Source organism: Tachysurus fulvidraco, chromosome 14 (assembly GCF_022655615.1).
Source record: "Tachysurus fulvidraco isolate hzauxx_2018 chromosome 14, HZAU_PFXX_2.0, whole genome shotgun sequence".
Taxonomy (NCBI): Eukaryota; Metazoa; Chordata; class Actinopteri; order Siluriformes; family Bagridae; genus Tachysurus; species Tachysurus fulvidraco.
Window position 1 is genome coordinate 24,742,457 of NC_062531.1, and position 7,500 is coordinate 24,749,956.

At 40.6% G+C, this 7,500-nt stretch overlaps 1 protein-coding gene across 5 annotated transcripts in view; it reads right to left on the bottom strand.

Moving 5' to 3' along the window:
* kcnip3a (Kv channel interacting protein 3a, calsenilin) overlaps window positions 1-7,500 on the bottom strand; it is a 63,158-nt gene that overhangs the window by 37,173 nt on the left and 18,485 nt on the right. The window lies entirely within an intron of this gene.

Sequence of the window (7,500 nt, forward strand, 5' to 3'; positions counted from 1 at the left end):
ACCCGATATTGATTTACACACGATGTAGTAAGCTCTGAACTCACAAGTACAGACACACTGATGGGAAAGAGAAAGACCTTCACGTAGGCATGCGTGTGTGTGTGTGTGTGTGTGTGTGTGTGTGTGTGTGTGTGTTTGAGCGAGCGTTTGTGTGTTTGTGCACGTGTGTGCATGTGTATGTTTGATCGTGTGTGTGCTTGTGCACGTATGTACATGTGTGTGTGTGTGTGAGAGCGTGTGTGTGTGTGTATGTGTGTGTGCACGTGTATGTTTGAGAGGGCGTTTGTGTGTTTGTGCACTTTTGTGTTTGCATGTGTGTTTTATGAGCGGGCGCGTGTGTGTTTGTGCACGTGTGTGTATGCACGTGTATGTTTGAGCGTGTGTGTGTTTGTGTGCGTGTGTGTGTGTTTGTGTGCGTGTGTGTGTGCATGTGTATGTTTGATCGTGTGTATGTGCTTGTGCACGTATGTACGTGTGTGTGTGTGTGTGTGTGTGTGTGTGTGTGTGTGTGTGTGTGTGTGTGTGAGCGTGTGTGTGTGGCGACACGTGTCCAAACCTCTTCGAAGGTTCTGCTTAGCTTGATAGTTTGATGAAGATGCTGACGGATGTGTGTGTGTGTGTGTGTGTGTGTGTGTGTGTGTGTGTGTGTGTGTGTGTGTGTGTGTGTGTGTGTGTGTCCACCTGACTGTTAACCGGACATCAAAAGACCTGTCTGGTCATGACCTTTAACTTAAAACAGACCCCCCCCCACACACACACACACACACCTCTTCCCCTTCCCAGAGGGTCATTCGCTTTGAAGTAGCTGCTTTAAAAGTAAATGACAATGAAGAGAAACGTTTCTGTTCCACGTGACATTCACCAGACAACAACATCGTTTTAAATTAATCTGCTGATCGATTCCTTGAAGTCGAACCTGATAATTACAACAAAAACAATTCAAAGGTTTGGTTTAACAACAGAAACAGATTTTGTTTTCATTTCTAGTCGACCGCCGACTCTTGTATGAAGAATCTTTACGATTCTACATTTTACAATTTTCTCCAAAGTATTCTTGATGTGACCCGCATTCTTCTGCGCACGTGTGTGTGTGTGTGTGTGTGTGTGTGTATACACGTGTGTGTTCTTCTCTTTATTAAAAGAACACCTTGGCGCCGGGATAGGGTGGGGTGGCGTGCGGTGTCCAGACAAGGTCCCTGGGGAGACACCGAGTCGTCATTCGAGACCTGACTGACCTGAGACCTGAGTGACCGCTGTAGGGGACGCTGGCATCACGTCTCATGCGGCTGAATTTGTCTCGAGTCATAGATGTTCGTGAAAAAGCAGGAGAACAAAAAAAACATGGCCTTTTTAATCAGAGGCAGATCAATGAATGAATCGCAGCTCTCTCCAGCCAATAAATTATTTGTTAATTGTCTTGTCCTGTCCTTTATAAAGCCTAAAGGACATCAGAGGAGCTTATTCTGACTGTACTGAGTTATTTATGAATAAAATCCAACACATAAAGTGAGCTGTAACATGGCAGATAAGAACTTGGTCGTCTTATCCTTCGAACCGGCCGCGTTTTTGTCTCCATGCCAGTTCCGGTGAGTCCCACGACGCGGTGAATATAAGAGTTTCTTGTCCCTGTTTGTTAATCGGTCAGCCATCACCTAGCAACCAGGGAAGGATGATGACATGCGTCTGGAGAAACGTCGCAGGTTTCCCGTACGTGACCTCACACCACATCATTACTTCTCCTATTAAACGTCATCATAACTGTGTTAGGACTAACAATGTCCTCTTATGACATCATAAATTATGTCACGGAAATATCTCCAAATACGGCACCAAGCTACAAATTAAGGGTGGGGTTTTATAATAATAATAATAATAATAATAATAATAATAATAATAATAATAATAATTATTATTATTATTTCTGTATTGCGATATCTACAGACAGGACTGAAAACATGACTGAATTCTACGTCATATAAAATAACCGAATGACTCGGAATCAACTTCCGATTGACTCAGAATCGACTCAGCTGCACAAATTGATTCAGCAGTCATCCAGTGAGCCAAAGGACAGAGCTGTAGACCTGCAGAAAATAGATGTGTCCTGTAGATTTGGACCAAATAACTAGAAAAGATTATAAAACAAATTCGCACACAGTCAGATTTTGGTTTATTTACGAGGGTGCGTTTGGCTTCTGATCGTTTTTGTTTGTTTGTTTTTATTTTTGTTTTATTCAATAAAGTGCAGCATGAAAATAAACCAAAACAATTACCAAACTAAACAAAACCATGAACTTTACTGTAACAGATGCCACCGATGGCGGGGATCGAACCTGGATTTCCGCCATACGCCCAAACAACCGCGGTAGCGAATCAGACCCAAATACAGGATCCCAGTGCGTACGAAATAAAAAAAAAAAAACTTACATCGAACATAGCAAAACCTAAACATTACTATGACATGGAAACCCTACAGTAGCAAACAAAACACAACCTGGACATAACGACGTCTTACGGTTCGCGCGCGATGACAACAGCAACAACATTAACAGATATAATCATTCGTTCATTCATTCATCATTTTCTACCGCATATCCGAACTTCTCACGGGGAGCCTGTGCCTATCTTAGACGTCATCGGGCATCGAGGCAGGATACACCCTGGATGGAGTGCCAACCCATCACAGGGCACACACACACTCTCATTCACACACACACACACACACACGCTACAGACAATTTTCCAGAGATGCCAATCAACCTACCATGCATGTCTTTGGACCGGGGGAGGAAACCGGAGTACCCGGAGGAAACCCCCGAGGCACGGGGAGAACATGCAAACTCCACACACACAACGTGGAGGCGGGAATCGAACCCCCATCTCTGGAGATGTGAGGCGAACGTGCTAACCAATAAGCCACCGTGCCCATCTTCAGATATAATCAATAACTTACAAAAACATAGAGAATAAGACAGGCATATATACAGTAAGGCAACCAGTCAAGGTAAACAAGGAACAGGTGAGATGGTGGGAACATAGGACGAGGAAAGGGTGAGGCACCGTCCACATAGAAACATAAGGTGGGCAATGAGAAAGCATTTGTCAGCCCCCCCCCCCCCCTCTGATGGCCTGGCAAGGAAACTTCGAAGCACCTGATATTTACACTACTCCAAGGGCAAAGGCCCTTAGTTAAAGGTGTCATGAGTCAAATTGTGCTTTTAAGAAACAAATTACACCTGAAACTGTGGAACATGACGTGTCTCATGCCTGCATTTCGAACAAAGAAACTTTCTGAAGAAAGCTTTCTCTGAAATCACGCCTTAACCAAAAGTCATGAAGACCATAAAGAAGAAAATAGTTTGAATTCCAAACAAAAAGTGTCAAGGAGCGAGATCTGACCTCGTGTCCGGCAGGACACATGCACGATGACACACGACTGCGCTGCAGAAAGATACTTTTACATCGAATCGATGCACGACGGAAGGACAGACAGGATGCATCGTGAGCATATAACATGGAGGAAAGCAAATCTACCATGAAGAACCACTTCCTCACATGTTGGCCCATCTGTTATTAATAGTTTATGAAGAAAGCAGAAAGAGAGAGGAGAAGACGAACCGTCGGGAGGGACTGGGAACCAAAGTGCTGACCTTGAACGAGCGTGCCGCTAATGAATCCGAAGAAGCAGCGCAGGATTTTGTCCAACTTCTTCTGACACCGATCTTTACACCTGATCAACACCTCCATGCTCAAGTCCACCGGCAAACTGATACGTTACTCTTCCTGTACGACTTTTAGGGCAAACTTTTGGGCACCCTCGAGAAGAATTTGTCCACGCTACAGATCTCCGTCACGGTTAAATCCATGGCAAAATTCAGACGTTAAAAAAAAAAAACAGTACAAACTGTGACATCCTGCACTGTCTGAAAACACAAGATCTCCTCGAGCGTCGTATCCGTAGAATAAAGTGGACAGAAGAATCCGGAAAAGTGCAGAAATGTACTCGATTCAATCTCTTTTACAAGACTATGAGGAGTTCCAGGCACTGCTTCGGATGTCTCTCTCTCTCTCTCTCTGATTAACGTTTGAATGTAAATAGAAGACACAGCGGTGTGTGTGTGTGTGAGAGAGAGAGAGAGAGAGAGAGAGAGAGAGAGAGAGAGAGAGACGAAGAGGGCGACTCCAGTTTCAGCTGCTCGTGTAGGGCACTTATTATCTGAGTGAAATCTTATTCAAAATTGTATTTCCATTTTCAGATTGATTGACGTCCTGCATCTCAAGGGACAAATTTGTCTCATCTCAGATACCAAACGGCGAAGAAATGCTGCGTCTGTAGTTTAGCTTCCTTTGTTTAGCTAACTCAGGTTCATTCGTGAGAGAGTGTGTGTGTGTGTGTGTGTGTGCCCTGTGATGGGTTGGCACTCCGTCCAGGGTGTATCCTGCCTCGATGCCCGATGACGCCTGAGATAGGCACAGGCTCCCCGTGACCCGAGAAGTTCGGATAAGCGGTAGAAAATGAATGAATGTATGAAAAATTCATGAATGAATGAAACATAATGAAATGGAGGTGGAGTGAAGTGTTTATACACTTGTGCTGAGATCATGATTTAAACTAATCTGGTTTATTAAGTTTTATGTAAAATAAATAAAAATATTGTATCTTTCTTGCACTTACTGCATAATTCATCAAGAAAAGAGGAAGAAAAGTGTGCTGTAAGTTTGTAAGTGCTGTAAGTTCTTTAAAATCTGTAAAGAACACTGTTATACATAAAAATGTCTCTTTCTATTGTTTGTGCTTTATGACAACAAAAATTGACTATTTATTTTTCAGAAAGAGAGCAAAGATATTGATCTTATATATAATCGCTGACACTGAGCTCAGTGTTATGACCAAGTAATAATTTAGAGCCAGTGTAGAGTCTGTGCATTAATTCGATTCTTTATTCAAAATGATAAAGGGTGTGCAAACTTTTGCACTCATACGCTTGCTTCGTGTCTTTTTAAAGATAATGAGTGCTGACATCTACTGAGCCCTAGATGGAGCCATCGCTCGTTTCTGACAAAGAGGAAGCGAGAGAGAGAGAGAGAGAGAGAGAGAGAGATAGAGAGAGAGAGAGAGAGAGAGAGAGAGAGAGAGAGAGAGAGACTTTTCCTTCAGCTCTTAGCAAACCGGCGGCACTTCGATTTAATAAGAATAACATGAACTTCAAGATTCATTTACATATAGTTGATTATTCTCCTGTAACTACACGACTCGTTAATTTTATTCTTATATACCTTTCGCTGTCCGTCATTAAATATTGGGTTAATATTAAAAGTATGTTTTTAAATAGACTTTGTGTAATTTTATGTATAGATAGTGTGTTACCCTTATTATTATTATTATTATTATTATTATTATTATTATTATTATTAGTAGTAGTAGTAGTAGTAGTAGTAGTAGTAGTAGTAGTAGTATATTAGTATATTAGTATATTAGTATTAGTATTGGTATTATATTATAGCCGTATTCCCTATTATTATTATTATTATTATTATTATTATTATTATTATTATTATTATTGTTATTATTATTATTATTATTATACCCGTATTCCTTATTATTATTATTATTATTATTATTATTATTATTATTATTATTATTATTATTACTATACCCGTATTCCTTATTATTATTATTATTATTATTATTATTATTATTATTATTATTATTATTATTATTTAACATCTCTTGCTACTCTGCACCACTTTTTTCTTTCCCATTCAGTTTGTCACATATTCAGGACTCAACCTGAGAGCAACGTACAGGATTTTTGTACACGTGTATCCGACTAATCCGATTCATTCAAGATTAGGCTTGAGATAAATCCTAAACCTAATTCTAGATCGTTAATATGGTTCCATCCAAGTAAAAGACATGAAAGTGGGTCATTTGCGTGCGCACTGCCTTTAACCATCTGTTCATTTCACCAGCGTCATTATATGGCGGCGCACGAACAGGTGTGTGTAGAAAAAGCTAACAGATTATTTATTTATATACTAGTTTATTACACATGCACTGTGCACAACTGGAAAGCAGGCGGAGTTTTGCCCCAGGGCTAATTTCCATGTGGCCAGATGTCGAAAGAGCAATAGAGCAAAAATAAATAAATAAATACATCTAAATAGATAGATAGATAGATAGATAGATAGATAGATAAATAAATAAATAAATAAATAAATAAATAAATAAATAAATAAGACGTCAGAATGTAATTCTGTTTCCAATTCTCTGGATTATTCAAACATAGTCACTGAATCTGTTGTGGTTCCTTGCTGGATTTCTTGAGCGCAAATCTCCAAGCTGTGCATTTAATACAATATGTAAAACAGCACAGTAGGGGTGCCAATACTTTACTTATCACCTGAACAAACAGCAGCGTGTAGAAATTTTGAAGCTCCTGAGTTTCACCGTCACTCGCCGCTTGTGTTCAAACGTTCGCATCCAAATATATTCCGAGCCATTACTCTGTCTCTCTCTCCGTGTGTGTGTGTGTGTGTGTGTGTGTGTGTGTGTGTGTGTGTGTGTGTGTGTGTGTGTGTGTGTGTGTGTGTGTGTGTGTGTGTGTGTGAGCTTGTTGCATGCAGCGATTATTATGAGCTTCAGGCGCGTGCCATCTGTTGTGTGTGTTCTACAATCAGTCAGCGCGGCATCATTACGCACGCGGGAGCTCGATGAACGCGGTACACAAAATTAAACAATGGATTTGATCGCTCGGAAATTAAATTATTCTCGCTCTATCTCAGGTTAAATTAAAACACGACCAGGCAGCTGATTATTAATCGCATTAACTGCACAGCGTCTATCATGCAAATGCGACACAACTGGTGAGTTTCTATAATTAGAGCCGATTTTTATTTCACAATCAGGGCCTCCTGGTGTGTTGGTTCTCCATTTCGTTTTACAAGCCCGAGTGCTACGTAAAAATAAAAACATTTATGTTAATCTGAACCAATGTTTCTCAGCGGGGGGGGGGGGGGGGGGGGGGGGGGGGCGGGGGGGGCAATTATGCTGACCCCTTGTGGTCCGTGGCGTAATTGCAGAGGAACCGTAAAATACTGTAATTATAAAATATTTATAAAAAGTTATCCTACATTATTAGGCTTATTTTTATTGTATATAGAAACGATCGTCATTACTAAAACCGGAAAAAATTAAGGACGAAATCGCGAATTGTTTTAAATGCCCGCCATTTTACTCCTGTATTCCTGTAGAAACGGTACTGTAGGACGACCGGCGGACGTTTTCTACAGAAAACTTTTAGAATTTTAGTAAAGTCGAGACAAATTAAAAGAGTCTATTGATTACTGATATTGCAGTCATGAGTCTGGTTTGAGATGTGATGGAGCTCCGGTACTCCAAAAAGTGGAGAAACACTGATATAAACTACCATCACACTAAATTGTCCGCCAGAATTAAAGAATGAATGTCTGACATAAAAGTCCACCGATCTTTATAAA